This window comes from Chelonia mydas, chromosome 16, assembly GCF_015237465.2.
Source record: "Chelonia mydas isolate rCheMyd1 chromosome 16, rCheMyd1.pri.v2, whole genome shotgun sequence".
NCBI lineage: Eukaryota > Metazoa > Chordata > Testudines > Cheloniidae > Chelonia > Chelonia mydas.
In genome coordinates, this window is record NC_057857.1 from 20718870 (window position 1) to 20736150 (window position 17281).

A 17281-nucleotide genomic window follows, 5' to 3' on the forward strand; every position below is an offset into this window, starting at 1 on the left:
ACAGCATATATTTAACGTCCAGTCCTCCCAAAGCTGTAATGGCATTTCTCACTCATGCTTTCCATGAGCCTGTATCTCTGAGGGATGAGGCTGCCATGAGAATTAGTACTTTGGCACATTAGTACTTGCTCAAAGCTTCTGATGAGGAAATCTGAGTCCCTGACAGAGCCTGGTACTTGATCTCTCGTTGTTTACTCTGTCTCTTGGTCTACCTGAAGTGCACTTCTGAGGCTGAATCATTTCAGGGCCTTCTTTCTCTCCGGACTCGGAAGATGAAGATGGCGCAGGGAGGTACGTGCCAGTTTGTGGGTGTGATAGATACCAAACCTCTCTGCTCCAAAGGGAATATTTATAAACTACATCTTGCACTGACTAGCAGAAGAAACCTCATAGACCATATAAAGAGCAAGACATGCTAGAGCCTGACTTCTTTCACACAGATGCAGCCATGCTGTCTCTCCACTGCAGGGCTTCCTTCTTTTCACCCACCCAATCAAACAAATGCCCCTATGATGCCATCTTTCCAGGAGAAGATGGACTTGGCTGTGTTCTGGGTGGAGAAATGTCACCTCAGCTCCAGAAGGGGTTCTACCATGGCGTCATCACCCAGCTCAGAGAAATCTAAGTCATGTTACCTTCATCCTCATTTTTGTGCCTCTCACAGCTGTTGATTTAACAGCACCATGCCTTCCATCTCTCTAGCTGAAGGATCCATGCAGGGCAGCTGCTCCTTTGACTATGCAATGCACATTCCCATCAGGGGATCCAGCTGCACAGGATTTCATGGTGGGCTCAGGCACTGCATTGAACAGCCCAGCAGCCACAATGGAGGACCCTTGAGAGCCCTTGACGAGTAACTGTTCCTTCGACACATATGGTCACATTCATGCACCTAATACTCAGAGTGAGCACTGCCAGACTCAGACATTTTGCTGTATGGAGAGACTCAGCAAGCCCTTGCCTCTAAGACTAGGGCTTTCCAAAATTCCTAGGAGTACCTGATCCCAGACACGTGCCTAAGCTGCCATCAGTCCCCATTGAGGCAGCAGGACTCTTCCTCCAGCTAAAGTAACCACAGGCACTTTGTCCCCGAGTCATGATCCAAACACTTATAACAGACAGTGATCAGGCAGGAGTCAGCCAAAGTGGGGCTTTGGTGTAAGGATTGCGGGGGTGGGTTGAGATCACCCCTGTTCCTCTCACCCAGGGGAAGAGCAGTAGCAGCTTACTGGGAGGAGGCCCTTGCTGTCACCTCTGGCTTTGAGAAGTTGCCAGGTGATGTCAATGCTTTTGCCCACTCAGTTCGGGGAACCCTATAGCTGCTTTCTCTGTGGATTGTTATGCAGCCCCTAAAAAAGAGAAGACTATGATGATACTCCAGTAACCTTGGCAAAGTGTTTTGTTAAGTAGTTCTGTGCTTCGCTGGGTTTTCAGCTCATATGCATTCATCACTCCCTCCTACGTATGAATTTACATTTCTAAGCAAGACTGTGCGGTGGCGGGCAGTGGTAGCATCATGCTGATCTTTTACACTGGCTAATGATTGAATCAAACACCAGGCAAAGAACTGTACTGCGCTCTCACTACAGAAGAGGAGAATCAAATCAGAGCTTTTTCCTCACTCCTTTCTCCTGATTATAGAATCATAGAATATCAGGGTTGGAAGGGACCTCAGGAGGTCATCTAGTCCAACCCCCTGCTCAAAGCAGGACCGATCCCCAATTAAATCGTCCCAGCCAGGGCTTTCTCAAGCCTGACCTTAAACACTTCTAAGGAAGGAGATTCCACCACCTCCCTAGGTAACGCATTCCAGCGTTTCACCACCCTCCTAGTGAAAAAGTTTTTCCTAATATCCAACCTAAATCTCCCCCACTGCAACTTGAGACCATTACTCCTTGTTCTGTCATCCGCTACCACTGAGAATAGTCTAGATCCATCCTCTTTGGAACCCCCTTTCAGGTAGTTGAAAGCAGCTATCAAATCTCCCCTCATTCTTCTCTTCTGTAGACAAAACAATCCCAGTTCCCTCAGCCTCTCCTCATAAGTCATGTGTTCCAGTCCCCTAATCATTTTTGTTGCCCTCCGCTGGACTCTCTCCAATTTTTCCACATCCTTCTTGTAATGTGGGGCCCAAAACTGGACACAGTACTCCAGATGAGGCCTCACCAATGTTGAATAGAGGGGAACGATCACGTCCCTCGATCTGCTGGCAATGCCCCTACTTATACACCCCAAAATGCCATTGGCCTTCTTGGCTACAAGGGCACACTGTTGACTCATATCCAGCTTCTCATCCACTGTAATCCCCAGGTCCTTTTCTGCAGAACTGCTGCCTAGCCATTCGGTCCCTAGTCTGTAGCAGCGCATTGGATTCTTCCGTCCTAAGTGCAGGACTCTGCACTTGTCCTTGTTGCACCTGATGCAGCCTGATGTTTTCTCCTTGTTTTCAGTAATAGCGAGCTCTCCATTCCTGTTCCTCACACGTGCTGCAGCTGGGCGTGGGGTGGCACGCTGAGAATAGACTGGCAGCACTCGGTGTCCGTGCATGTACTAACACCGCAAGTGCAATTGCAGCCCAGTACCCAGCACATCTGTTCTCCATGTGGGATTCTTACTGCAGCTGGTCTCAAGGACGAGCACTTAGTTATAGGCTACCTGCTTCAGCAGAAGCACCTGGCTGACATCAGTGTTACCATGGGCAAAACTCACGCGTGGGTAACGGGTCTTAATTCATTACTGCTGGCAAGTGCATTGGAATCCTTACCTGGCTGGTGCAATAGCTGTGGAAAATAACATTACACTTCACTTTGTTAATGCCATTCTACCTGGAGTGCTGTCTCTGTAATAGTGCATCTTGTGGTACAGGAATACCTGTTCTAGGCACATAATTGAGCTGAAACAGCAGAACCACAGCCCCAGTTACTCTTCTGTTATAAATATAGATTGAGAGATTCCAGTGGCAAGAAACAATATTTACATAATGCATCTTTTAATCTATCATCTGGGGACCACTATAAAAGACCCTCTCTCATTATACACCGTAGACCATTACACTTATACTGTACCCAGTGTATACTGCACTTAGGAGTGTCTAGTGATTAAAGCACAGGGACTGGGAGTCAGGATTCCTGGATCTGAAATTAAGGTCATGTGTGTGACCTTGGACAGCTCACTTCACTTTTGTGCCTCAGTTCCCCAACTGAAATGGGGATATTTACCCAGCGTGCAGGGGATTTGCGAGGCTTAATTAATGCTTGTAACACATTGTGGGGTCCTTGGATTATTAATTAGACATGTGTACCTCATAATAGCAGAATGATCAGTTACCAGGTGAAATATAAAACTACCACCACCTACCTTGAGGTGTCTGTTCATGTCTGGAGGAGGAGAGGCTGTCACCAGGGCCCTGGTGCCTCTGCGCATTTGTACATACACGTTCCCTGGTAACCTTTTCCTATAGCTCTTGTAAGAGGCAGGCAGTAAAGAAAAGGCAATTCTCATAGAACTTACCATCTTTTGTGTCACAGATCTACCTGCTAAATGTGACCTTTAGGGACTCTACATAATATATCAAGCACTGGACCAAATTAATCCCTGTTGTAAATCCACTGAGCGCAAAGGAATTCCACTGGGCTCAGTTTGGTCTCCTATTAGTAATATGCTACTTTACACTTACAGTACATAGTGCTTCTCAGCTGTAGAGCTCAAAGTGCCATACCAAGAGGGGCAAGCGCTGTTATCCCCATGTGACTGATGAGGAAACCGAGCCACAGAGGTGAAGTGACCCGCGAGTCAGTGGCAGCTCTGCAAAGGAAACCCACCTCTCTTGATTCCTCGTGTCAGGGCCTTGGTGTGAAATGATGACTAGGAGGAGCAGTGACTTATCCGTTAATGAAGATGTCTGGCTTTGTTATGGAGAGAAATGTGAGTTAACCAGTAAGTGACTACACATTCCTTCTTATTAATCAGTTACAGGGGACGGTCTCATGCTCATATGCGACTGGACTACAATACAAAAAAGGGTGAAAAACCGCATGCAGACATTAGGTGATTATACCTAATTTCCTTCATTCAGTAATTCTGTCTCAAACTGGCCTTCTAGGGAAGGGAACAGATATTCTGATTAGGCCTAGCCGGAATACATTTAATTTCTATTTCTTTCCAACCATTTCAAAACTCTTTCCCTGCCCAGTCAGCTAGCCAAACGCCAGGCTGAGTGTTGTACAGAACCTCCTAGGTATTCCAGAGAATACACTAACTAGGCCTCTGTTCTCGCACTCATTAGTACGTGTGTGTGGCTCCTTTCCTAGCATTCAGTCCAGAAAAGCCTCTGACCATGTAGGCTATTTGACTGTGTGAAAAGCACTTCCCTTCTTCATTTTTGCAGTTTCTCCATCCACTGCCTGAGTAATTAATCTCCCTGGTGATCAAAGTTCCAGACTTCCAACTGGCACCTTATCTTCAAAATCATGGCATGAGCTTGTTTTCCTAACTGCCTTAGGTCTTTAGCTGTGCTTTAAATTAAGAGCACCTGACAACTGCTCCAAACTGTGTCTGCTGAATTGGCCAAAATATTGACATCATTCCTCTTGGCAGATAGAGGATTAACCCTTGCTAGGACCGCCGCTAGGGATGAGTAAAATGAGAATCAACTCAGTTCTCAAATAGAATTTTGCTGGTGTCTAGCTAACCATTACTTTTCACCGTCCCCTTCTCTGCATTGCCATGCTCTGGATCGCAGTGAAAGCAACGACACATGGTGACCGAGGCTCTATTCGAGATACGTCAGGCCTTGCCAGAAGTGGGAAATACTGTTGTTAACATCAGTTTTCTGCTTCCAGCCCTCGTTTGCTGACTGGTGGGGATCAGCTAAGCAGCCCAACTTTTAGGGTATGTCTCTACAAACAGCTCGACTGCAGCCAGCTGGTGTGTGAATGTACCCTGCACTAGCCTGCCGCACTCTGACTGTCCCTGTGGGCTCCACGGCCGCGCACTAACCGTTTGTTAATGTGCTTTGAGCTGGTTCCATTTCTTATTTGAATCAAACCTGAATTTGGAACTTCTTCATTTTACTTCATATGCACCAATTACTGATGAATTTTGCTTTCCCCTTGCCATAAACCCTGGTATTTTTCTATTCCAAGCCCTCCTCCAGGCCTCTGCAATGGCTTTGATGAATGATATGTTCATCCTTGAAAACACACAAGTTCAGTTCAGCAACTAGAAAGCTTCTTTATAATTTTAACAGAAGAAATTGACTTTTCTCCCAGTCTTCCTTTTGCTTTATAGTCACATAACCACCTGCAATGATAACCAATGACTAAATTCCTTAGAAATCTAGGCCAGGACTGGCCAAACCCAGCCCACACCTGTTGGCCAGTGTGGTGTGGGGTGATGCATCTGCTATACTTTTCTCTTTCCAGCATTAGTGCCTGAAGAGCACTTGGAAACTATGTGTGAGAACGCAGGACACAGGGTAATGGCTTTCCCAGCATTCACACTCTCTCCCTGTGGCTTGAGTGCAATGAAAACACATAGGGCAGAACAGGACAGAGGGAGAGATTAGATTTTACAGAAGAGAGCACTCCAGTGAAACATAGCGTATGTGACCATTTTTCACACACCAGGTTTGGAGCAGGGCTGAGCCTGTTTGTTCTGCTTTAAACAAAGGGATGGGAACAGTTTCTTGGTTTTGGCCAATCTCGTGCTCACAGCTTTCATTGATTCAGGCTGTGCAGCAGCACTCAGATTGGCTGCCATGCTCTTTGATGTCTAATAGCCTCTGGCTACACGTACATGGGCTGCCTTTGGCATTCAAGCTGCAGTGAAAGCATAGAGCAGTCAGGTCCTTAGTCAACAGCCAAGGGGTCTTTCTCCTAGAGAGGTTTGGTCAGTAGGGGTCAGGGCCAAGACTATTCCAGAAATTGATCTTCAGTAGTCATGGTGTCTATTCCCATGGTACCTGCTCAGCTGCCTTAGGAATCCATATCACTCTATCCTCAGACAAGTTCACAGGCTCCCCATTCATTCCAGGATCCAGTTCAAAATCCCCCTCCTTGTCTTTGCTTTTCCTTTCTACGCTCCACGAATTAACCTAGAACTAGCTTCCTCTCTGTCCATTCCCACGCAACTTTGTCACGATTGGTGCAATCCCATGCAACTTTGTCACGGTGTGCGCAAAAGTCTTCTCTCCATCTGCTGCCATTTGGTAGCCTCCCTGTATCCCTCTGCCTCATGATCTTTCCATTTGCTTTCATACATCAGCTAAAATCATCTCCCTTGACTTTACCATGTAAGTTCTTGCTGCCTCTCTCCTATACGTTATTGTTTAGTTCTGCCAAACCTGTTGGGGTGAGGTGAATGCAAAACACTCTGCCAAGTAAAGCTGCATTGTATGTGGGGCATTTTACGGGCTGAGCACACCCACTGTGACTACATGGGCAATGGAGAGTGCGACTCTAGGTTCTGCTGCCAGCTCCTGGGCTCTGAGCTCCATGGGGGAGAAGAGACAGGGCATTGCAAGGCTGAATAACTTTTGGATCCTGATGTAGGCGGCAGAGCTGGGAAAGCCCCATAAAAACTTCATACCAAAACTCCATAAATCATGCTTTGCTGTAGAGTGGGGCCCTAGATAATTAAAAGCTTTGTTGGGAAATTTCCTCCGTGCAGTTAAAGCATCAGTAGATTTTTTTGAAGTCACATCCTTGTCAGAATATCTTGTACCTGTCCTGTTCAAAGCAGGAGTTCGGTGGGTGCTGCAAGGTTGCATTTTGGGGGGTCACCATTGTCTCAGGTACAGTACTTTGCTGCTCATGCAATTTAGGGGAGCAGGGTAGCATGTTGCAGCTGCATTCCTGGAACCTGGGCTGGGTGTAAGGAGAGCATTTGGGTCTGCTCCATTGTGATGTTTTCTCAATTACAGTGTGGAGTGGACATTACCCCTGCTTCAGGTAGTTATAGAGGAGAGATGAATCCAAGCTGTGAAGTCCTGATCTTCCCTTACCCAGATTCGGGAGAAAAGGGGGGATGGATCCAGGGGTTTGATTCAGTCTCAGTTCCGTAATACAGCAAAGAAACTCATCATTAACTAATGGCTCCGGTTCTGCCTTCTTTGCCTTGGCACCTGTCAGCCCTTTGGGTCTTCTTAAATCTCAGTCTTGGGCTTGGGGCTGGTTTATTCCTGCGTCACTGCAGTGAGAGCAGGGTCTGGGCATGTCCCTTCACAAAGGGAACAAAATATCTCTGTGTCTCCGAAAAGCAGTTGGGTGCACTGTACATCAGCGCTGCTGCACCATGGAGGATCTTGGAGTGGGAGTCGTTCCTCCCTCTGAGCTACGGGTCTGCTCGAGTGCTGCTTAGGGACCCTATGAGCTCCGGGACAGTGTTGGTCACGATGGTCTGAAGAAGAGAGGATTTCAAACTGTGACTGTTGTGGGGCTGGACAGAATGTGCTGGTGATTGATGTAGGGACTGTGGAGGGGTCTGTCTGCAGACACTGGTTAGGGAGAGATGGGGACTCTATGGATCCCCAAGCCTCTCCCAACCCCTTCCCCAACCAGCCTCAGGATTTGTCAGGGCAGTGTGGAGAGGGCCAACAGACGTGTCAGTCGGATTAATACCCCTCTTCTGTCATGGATATCCAGGCCAGGATTTGGTCCTGACGACACACAGCAGGTAGAGGAGAGTTAAGAGGCAGAGTGGCGTGTTTCCATAGGTGCAGGGATACTTTCCAGAGGAGGTGGACTGGGGGAAGGTGGAGAGAGGGAGGTTGCGTGGTCTGCGTCAGTGAGTGGGAGAAGTAGAAAAGAGCAGTAAGGAGGGAAGCTGTGAGGAGCGTAGGGAATGTGGGAGGTTGGAACGAGACTATGGGGTTTGCAGTAACATTATTTAGACCAAGGCAGAGATCATTAGCTAATAGGGACCATATGCTGTGTGAAGCTTATCAACAATAAGTGGGAATGTGAGGGGAGTTTTTGCTAATATGGCATAAGCCATGAGAACAGCAATGAAATGCTTCTCTGCAGGGTACAATTACAGTACAGTCACACCAACCTAGTACATACAGAGCCATGTGTTTTTCTCCCTTCAGCTAGCCATTCATTTGTCCGCCTACAGCATCCAACAGGACTCGATAGCTTGGAAGCACTGGTTATATGATTGTACAGCACGTGCTACTGAGGATTGCACCCCGCAGAAGCATTCAAACCTAGGGAGCACACAGTATTTATCCAGTTTCAGAGTGCCAAGGCTGCAGCCTTACCAATTCCCGAGGGCACTAAATCAACTATAGACATGTAGAGACATCCTTGCCCTAGATGTAGGCAGAAGCCTTAAAACAAGAGGAGGTGGGGTTTGCTTGATGTCTCAGTGGGAATTTGAATTCTAGGATCCAAATAAAATGGACCCTGAAACTCTGGGATTGCAGAATTGCTCCAGGTCGAATCGCTGCAGGATCCATTGGCTGAAATTGCAGTGTGGTTTGGACAGCATGAAATTAGCTCTCTGCCAAGCAGCTTGGTACACACACGTTAGTTTTTTTATGTTAATATCGTTTTTCAGAGGAGGTCTTCAGGGCCAGTGAACCACATGTAACTCCCAAACAGACAGCAGGGTCCACGTAGCCCTTGTACCAAAATAAAAATACTTTGCATTTTCCCTGGCATCATTCATCCAAAGAGCTTGAAGCACTTTTCCAACATTACTGTTGAAACTTCCCAGTGTCACTGTGAGATAGGTATTACAGTACCCATATTACTGATTGCCTCTCTGTGCCTCAGTTTTCCAATGTGAAATGTCTGAGGTCTCACAGTGGCTCATTGGTACAGCCAGTATCAGGGAGTTCTGACTCACAGTCCTGTGATCTAACCACTAGAAAACACTGCCTCAGTTGAGACAGGCTGCAGTTGCACTGGACTAGCTTGCTGCATGATTTGAGCATAGCCTCTGCTCACTTCCAATCCTCTTTGCAGAGCCAATTTAGGAGCAGCTGCTGACTTGCCAGGGGAGGTGAATATAGGTCACTGTAGAAGGTCCCTGCTGCAGCTTGTAGCAACTGCCCAGTGCTGTCGTTGAGTTCCCTCCCTTCTGGACAGTGGCTGCTCTATTCATCCTGCAAACAGCCTCCTTCCTTTCCAAGGCAGCACGTGGACACGGGGGAATGGCAGAGTTCATTATAAACGGAGTCAGGGAGCAGGCTATCGCTGGATGAGATCCAGTATTCCAAAAGATTGGTGCGGGGCACTCAATTTGTGTTTGAGTGGCAGGGGCTGGGCGCTGGCATTCCTCAAACCCTGCAGACCTTTCTTGTGGGTTTTGGTGTGATTCTCTGCCGCGCACACAGTCCTGTAGCAAACCCCACTGACTTTTTATTGTATCAGTCGTTTTCTTTATGCAGCAACATGAATTGGAAAACGCTCGCAGGTCCTGGTCTGAATGTGCTCCACTCTGCCAGCTCAGCCTAGTGATGCTGCTTTAACTTAGTCCGAGGTGGGGAGGGAGGAAGGGAGGGAGCGAGGGGGGAGAAAAAGGTTACTGCTACTTTAAATATAATGCATTAAGAGAATGCTGGAAAAGGGCCTGCATGCTGTAATACCCAGCCATCTAGTTGGAAAAGCAGCCAGATGTAATACAAAAGAAGAAACACAGCCTCTTATGGATGCAGCACTAATTCATAAATCAGGTGAATCAGCTTAGGCAACTGCTGTGTTTTTATGCCTCTGCTGCATGGAGAACTGCATGTTGGATGCTTTTATTTGAAGTAATGGAGCCAGATAATCCCTTGGACCAAGACAACTCCAATGGTAAGGAGTAGAAAACATACAAAAGAACAGGGAGGAAGAGCGTCTGAGATACACATCCTACTTCAGGCAGAGGGTTAAGCATGTGTTTTTTACTATCGTCTGCATGGATCAGGTGGAGAGGATGGGGGTAATGTACTTCACTTTATCTTAGAAATCACTGTTTATGGGGAGGAAATGTTGGAGATAAACACACAGTCTGCTGAAAAGTGCAGGATACTGTAAGAAGCAATAGATCAAGCATAATCCGTGCTTTTTCTTATCAGCCTGTGTCCTAGACACTTTGCAGATGGAAGAGGAACTTACACACTACATTATGCAGTTTGGAGGAATTTTTGCCAATAAGAAAAGAATGCAACTTTGTACCTTCTGTTCTGTCAAACGGAGCATTCACAAACTCTATCTGCAGGAAGCTTTGCTAAAGGCAGTGCAGTGGGTAATTTAGTTAGGAAGATAAATTTAGATGGAGACCAGAGGAATTTACCCAGGAATTAAAGTCTGTGGTTAAAACTGCAACCATTCCCTGGATTTATAGGATCCCACAGGCTGCATGTTATTGTGACTGGTACCTTGGAAGGAGGATGATCTGCGTAACATTGGGGTGAAGTTGTTTGCCACTGCAAACCCTTTTTCTCCTTGTAATAGAATGGATGGGTTGCTTTGAGCACTACGATTTATTTGCCATTTTTTTTTAAGTTGTGTTTTTAAGATGGTGATTTTAGAATAAACTCATTGCTGGTTTTTTAATGTGCATTTGGTACCTTTCTGGATACACTTTGAACCCTTCACTCTCTGCTCTTTGCAAAAATATGGTTCAAAGGCTAACTGCAGATTTTCCAGGGTGTGCTCCCTGGGGAAAACTGAGTCCTCGAGAGAGACCCAGCTGCAGTATTAATACCACCGTGGCCCTTAAATGCTGTGGAAGGAATGTAGTTAAGGGAATGAGGTAACATTTAAACTATGCAAGCAGTGGGCTGGCCAGATTTGGGTGGGCAGTGGTGCTTTATCTGGGGCTCCGTGCCACACTGCAGTTGGCTGGTCTAAAATAGGGACTGACGACAGGGATATTTCAAGTGATGATAATTGCACTTAAAAATTAAAAGAGAGAATCATGCTTTTCCCTTTTGATATTCTGGACTCTTTCCTTTCACTTGACTGAGACTCTCTGTTTGCAGGGGTACAACACCTTAATAAACTTACCCTTCTGTCCCATTGGGACATAGAACTGAATCCAAGTTTCCTTCCTTATAGTGCGGAGTTTGAAGATTATTGAAGTAATACTGCAGATTTTGGTCTGTTACTGAAAGTACCACAAGTCTTCTTGCCTTTCCCAATGTTGGAATCTGGGCTTCAAGAACCACAAAGAGAATGTCCCTAATTCTACAGGAAATATGACTTTAGCTCTGTTTTTTCAGATAATGTCAAATATGAATTTCTTACATAATAGCTCCCTAAATATAGAATGAATATATTGAGATGAACAATATTCTCATTCTTCTTTCCGGAGACATGTAAAGTGTTTTTGTCAAGTTCTGAAGAAAATTGTTTTGCTACTGAATATTTGAACAAGGAAGCAGACGCAGGGAAGTGTTCACAAATTGAGGAATTAGGGACTGTTAAGCATTCATGGCACCATACAAGAATGCCTCCAGAGAGAATCCTAGACTGACAAAAAAAATTAACCACTTCTTTTGCTTAAATTATTTCCAGTTACTGTGACTTAAACTGTCCTGGCTGTAGGATAAAGCCAATGGGGTAAGCCATGGTCTCGGTTATGAGATCAGGGACAGGAGATTGTTGGTTTCCCCAGCTGTGGGAGTGACACACAAACTATTTACCAGGACTTATGGGGTAGTTAGTTATTGTGACATACCATGCATTACTCTGCATGAACTCCATCAATAGCGACTCCTCAAAGGGCTGCTAGCAGAGTGCTTGGGAAGAAAGATTTCTCTCCTTTGAGCAGTTTTTCTTGTAGCCATGGTTTCTTGGAAAGGCTCCTTTATCCCTTTCATTCTCAAAAACCAACTGAGCTGCTATAAATTTACTCAGACTCTGAAAACGAATGTGTTCCCCTTGCTCATGTGACACTTAGTGCCCCAGGAAGCAGTCATAATTTGGACCCCTCTCTGCCTCTATCCAGTAAAGACGTCTCTTTTGGCACCAAAAACGTTAATGGAAAACCCTTTCATCCCTGGAAAAAGGGAAGCTATTTTACTATTTTTGAACCACCCAGTGGTCTTTATCAGATGAGTGTTAACCGTCTGGAGCACTTTAGAATTCCAGGTGAAGCCAAAGTCACTTCATGATTTAGTCATTTGTTTCCTTCCCAATAAATGGATCATTAATGGCAGGAAAAGCCAATTTGAAGAATACATGGGAAAAATATCTTCTTGAATTGATCTTTCTTTCCTGCAGCCTTGTCGTTCCCTGGCAGTGCTAGGGTGAGTTAATTTAGTAGGGCCTGGTTGGGATTGTTCAGCACGGAGGAGTCTGCTCTCTCTTTCCTCTCCCGCAAATCAAAGCTGCTTTTGAACAAATTAGGCTACTGGCTTCTCAATGAAGAGTCATTACAGGTATATCGTTCCTTTGTAATTGAAACTTCTGAGAAGGGATTGTCCATTGTGATAATGCCCTCAGAAAGGAGCGTGTTAAGCTGCTCCACCATAAGAGAGTGAGTGGAATAAAATAGAAACTAGTGAGTAACCCAAGTTACTTACGTCTGAATTTCCTCTACTCTTCTCCATTCAGCTGTAGGACTTGCTGTACTTTGAACCTATGGTTGATGCCATCTCTGTGGTTTGTGTAGATGGTCATAGAGTGCTGTAACCTGGTTCTTACATTAGCGTCCAGAGTCCTACCCATGTGGCTAGGTGACCTGAAAGTGCAGGTCTCGGAAAAACACACACACACAGGCCACACAGACCTCCCTTTTCTCTCTGGAACTTGGGAACCTCAAGGAGGATTTCGTTGTTGCCATTTGCTTTTGGTTGCTAGTTCTAGCTTTTAAACATGCTGAAATGGTTTTCTGCTTCTTATGCAAAGAACTCTGCTTGGAACACACATTGCCCTAGGAATGTGCTGATTCTGAAACCATAACCCTAAATTGTCTGTTTGCCAGAGATGCCAGGTCAGTGTTGCAGCTCCCTCTCTTGGGGACATTGGCTGCCTGCAGCTACACGCACGAGTTGCTGACGCTTTCCGTATGTTATAGCTATGCCATTGTTTGCAAAGTATCTGAAGCTTGTACATTCATTGCAGCTTCTGATTCTGTGAGTAACAGTTTATGAGGCTACACTGGATAGTGGTACACTGGTTTCATCTCTCTGAATTTGGTTTCTTGTGAGTCTTGGCAGTATTTCTTTGTGTGTTACTAATTCCATTTTTAAATACGGTACAATTACATATTTTTACAAGTACATTTTAAACAGACTTGTGGGCAAAATTCAGCCATTGGATTCAGTGGAATGAGACCCACTTACACCCTGGATGAATGTGGCCCATAGACTTAAATATAAGCCCACAAAGCCTGGAAAGTCAGACTACCACAACCACGGTTCCTAGGTATTGAAGCACACACTATCTATTGCTTTTCTTAGCCCCCTGAAATACACACACACCTGGGCGTACTACCTGACTTGACTGAACTTTTCTGCTATTCTTAACTTAACTTAGACTCTTCAAGCCTTTCATGTATTCCTGTCCCAGGTGACACTCTGTGATGCATCAGCAGAGCTGGAGGTGGGCCCAAAGACTGGAAAAGCAGAGGTTGCTGCTGGTCAGGACCAACATGGAAACCTGTGAAGGACTGGAATAGCAGGGAATCCGGGATACTGTTGGTGAAGACTGAGATGTGTTTGGCAGAGCTGAGTGGGGGATTGAGACTGGAACAGAAGGAGGTGTTGAGTTTTAAGGCTGACGTGTATTTGGCAGAGCATTGGATTTGGGGGAAGTTTACCCAATGTCCCCCTACCCAGTGCCAGATGTAAGCCAGCACTCCTGGCCCTTCAACTTTGTGGACGCTGAACTCACTTGCACGTTTTAGAAAAGGTAAATGTGTTATTGACTCCGATGTGATCCGCTGGAGGTGATTGATTTGGAGAGCTGGGTGAGCTGCCAATGAAGCGAGCACATATGAGAGCGAAAGGAGGATGGATTGTTCTGATCTAAAGCAGCCCTTTTAAAGTGTATGTGCGAGGATGGCAAAGCAGCAGGTGGGCCCAGGCATCTCCTTCTCAGGGGGAACTTTCTGCTGATGGGCTTCCAAGGACAGAGCAGAGAGGAAGTGAGCAGAACTGGAGATTTCCCCCCAGAATCGCACTGTCAAGCATCTGAGAGTGAGGGAGAAAGAAAGAGGGACCAACACACTCATCCCCAGAACAATACGTTTAAGCCCACACTGGTTTTTGTTCTGTGTGGTGGTGGGGGAAAGTGATAAAGGTTGACAGCGTAAACTCCTCCTCATCTACCAGCAATTGAGAATTTGCAAGCCCCAAAATAACTTGTTTAATTTGTATCACTGTGATGAACTAAACTCACTCTGGTGCAATCCTTCCTCAGCTCTGAATTTCCTGGCTCTGGGGAAATTGCATGCAGCCTCTAAATATTATGTTTTTTGTGTTCTATATGCACTTGTCTAGATGTGCTTGTTGTGCTGTTTCCTGTAGGGGCTGCCATCCTGGGATGTTGCATAGGGAAGCAACATTATTGTTTCAGAGTAACAGCCGTGTTAGTCTGTATTCGTAAAAAGAAAAGGAGTACTTGTGGCACCTTAGAGACTAACCAGTTTATTTGAGCATGAGCTTTCGTGAGCTACAGCTCACTTCATCGCTATGCATCCGATGAAGTGAGCTGTAGCTCACGAAAGTTCATGCTCAAATAAACTGGTTAGTCTCTAAGGTGCCACAAGTACTCCTTTTCTTTTAACATTATTGTTGTTATTGTTATAGAACATTTGTTTATATTACCCTGAATGTGGATGATGGTTTTCAGAGAGAACAAAGACATGGCCCCTGCTCTGAGGAGTAGGTTAGATTTAGATAACAACACAGCGAGAAAGGCCATTAGATGGAGGGGAGGGGAAAGACTACACAGAATAAGGTTGTGAGTTTGTTTTTACACAGCGCACCTTCATGTTTGGTCCTTTGTTGGCTTTTTTCTTTCTTCTAAATAATGAGTTAGGAGCCTGGCATTGTCAGAGAATGTGGGCGGAAAGGTGGAGTTAGAAGTTGGATTTGAGGGAGGTTATTATATATGCACATGCACGTTCCATGGGATCTATTAACAACGGTGCTATAATTGTCTCTGGGTGGCACAGTATTCAGCTTTGTTCTGCATGAAAGCTGGTTTGTTATTATAGGGTTGCTTATGGGCACTGGACTGTGTATGCTGGTTTGTTATGGAGGCTTGTTCACAAATGTGAAGCTGCTGGCTAGGATTTTTTTAAAGGGGATAAAAGCACTGAAATATTGTTCATGGGCAAAACACCCTGTCCAGGACTGTATGCTCTTTTCTAAATGCTATAAGAAAACATAGTGATGTGAAATTTGGGGCTTCTGATCTTTGACCGTGTCCTTTGAACATGCCCTATATAATGAAAGCTTAGGGCTCAGCTTTTGTGTCGAATGGACATTGGAAAGGAACATTCTTAGGAGCTAAATCCCTTTCTTAGATATTTTTAGAAGTTCAGTTCTGAGTATTACCTACAGGGCTGAGAGAAAAATGGGAAAAAGAAATGAGGGATGGCAGCTGAAAGAATAAGCATGTTACACTAATATTGAGTGATTAAAGAGTGCTGTAATGTGGCACTCGACACAGATCATTAACAATTGATCCCCCCTTCCATTTATAATCTCTGCTTCTGTTTGTTTGCAGTGGACTCTTTTTTGCATAAAACATTAAATATTGCAGGAGAGATTTACTGAAGGTATTTCTGGGAAAATTTGTTATCAAAGTGCATGGTTTGCTGATGTTACATTATCAAAAGCATTACAAGATTTAGCTGTGTTTTTCTGAAGAGTCATCTTTAAACTATTAAAACATTATAACATCTACGGGTTCACTTTTCAAGGCTGAGGCAAGCAGAGAACAATGAAGAGTTGCGACAGTTATGCACGGTTTCCTTCTGTTCAGGTTCTAATACCATGTACATCATCTGTTGCCTCTGAGTACTAGGAGAGGTAAAGAATCATATGCATGAGGGTAGGAGAACTGGAGCAGAGGAAGTGAAGACACAGTTTAATACTAGGAAGACAAATGAGCGGAGATGCCTGGATGGAGGTAGATTAGTGTTATATGCACAAGGAGAACTGGTATATTTTGGGAAGTATATTTTTTGTGATACAACCATTGTTTAGAGAGAGCGAGAGCTGTAACCATCATTACTTCACCTGGCCACAGCCCCAAATTGGTCCATCTGTAGTGTCCCAGTATACTGGTTCCTTCTTAATTTAAGGCCCAATCCTACAAAGTCTTAGTGTCCCCAACTTCCATCCAAGAGAATGGGAGACAAAGGTCCTCAGTGCCCACAGGATCAGGCTCCTCCAGGCACTAAAACACAGCAGTAGCCAAAGTAACTGTTTTTCTGAGCAACTCTGCATGGCTGTGAGATCTTTACATTAAAGCAATATCAATTGATTATCATCAGCAGCATGGTGTGTATGGAGAGGAAATACATGTGAAAAAGGCTGGCTTATAGAAATGGCAGGCTTGCACTCAGGGGCAAGATTGAAAGGGTTAAAATAAATCCCACGGAAAAGTATTCTAAATCCTGAAAAGAGGCCAGTACAAGAGAGATGCTGGATGTTCGCCGACAGAAAAGACGGGTGATAAATTTAAATGCCATCACCATGTCCTGGCTGGGGGAATGTTTGTGATTGTCTGAAATAGCTGCAGCCTGGCCACTAACAGGTGTGTGTTTCTGGACTAATACTAGCCTACTGTCCTACATTGCTTGCTGAGCAGCCAACAAGTTAACAGGACAGTTTGGACTTACTCCAAAGAAACAAACCAGGTATGTGGCAAATAATAGAGGCCAGTGAACATTTTGGGAGAGCAATCATAAGTAATTGGTCTGAAATGTCTGTGAGAGTATGAAAAGTAGAACAAAATCCAAGGCATTCAAGAAGACAGGAAGATGTAATTGGAATCCTTTATTGTCCCCAAACTCCAGTTAGCAACAAAGAGAGGGATTTAAAAAAGATATGAGCAATACCTGCTAATTTCAGTATAATTTACAGTATATGGTAAAACTGAAAGATCCACAGTAGTTTTATCAAAGAAGCAGAGAACTCCTGGGAAGTGTAAGAGACCAGGAGTTAGGGAGATTACTTATATAAAACATAGTGTATGTGTGTGTGTATGTATATCTATATATAGCTGTATAGCTCTATATATCTATATCTAATCTATATCTATATTTATATATATAATGCCTCCAACGCCTTTACAGAATTATAAACAGCAATTAAACAGAGGGATTACTT

General features: G+C 44.9%; 1 protein-coding gene across 17 annotated transcripts in view; it reads left to right on the forward strand.

Moving 5' to 3' along the window:
- The window catches only part of LOC102934027 (DAB2 interacting protein), a 435191-nt gene that overhangs the window by 75144 nt on the left and 342766 nt on the right, over nucleotides 1–17281 (forward strand). The gene's annotated exons all lie outside the window — the stretch shown is intronic.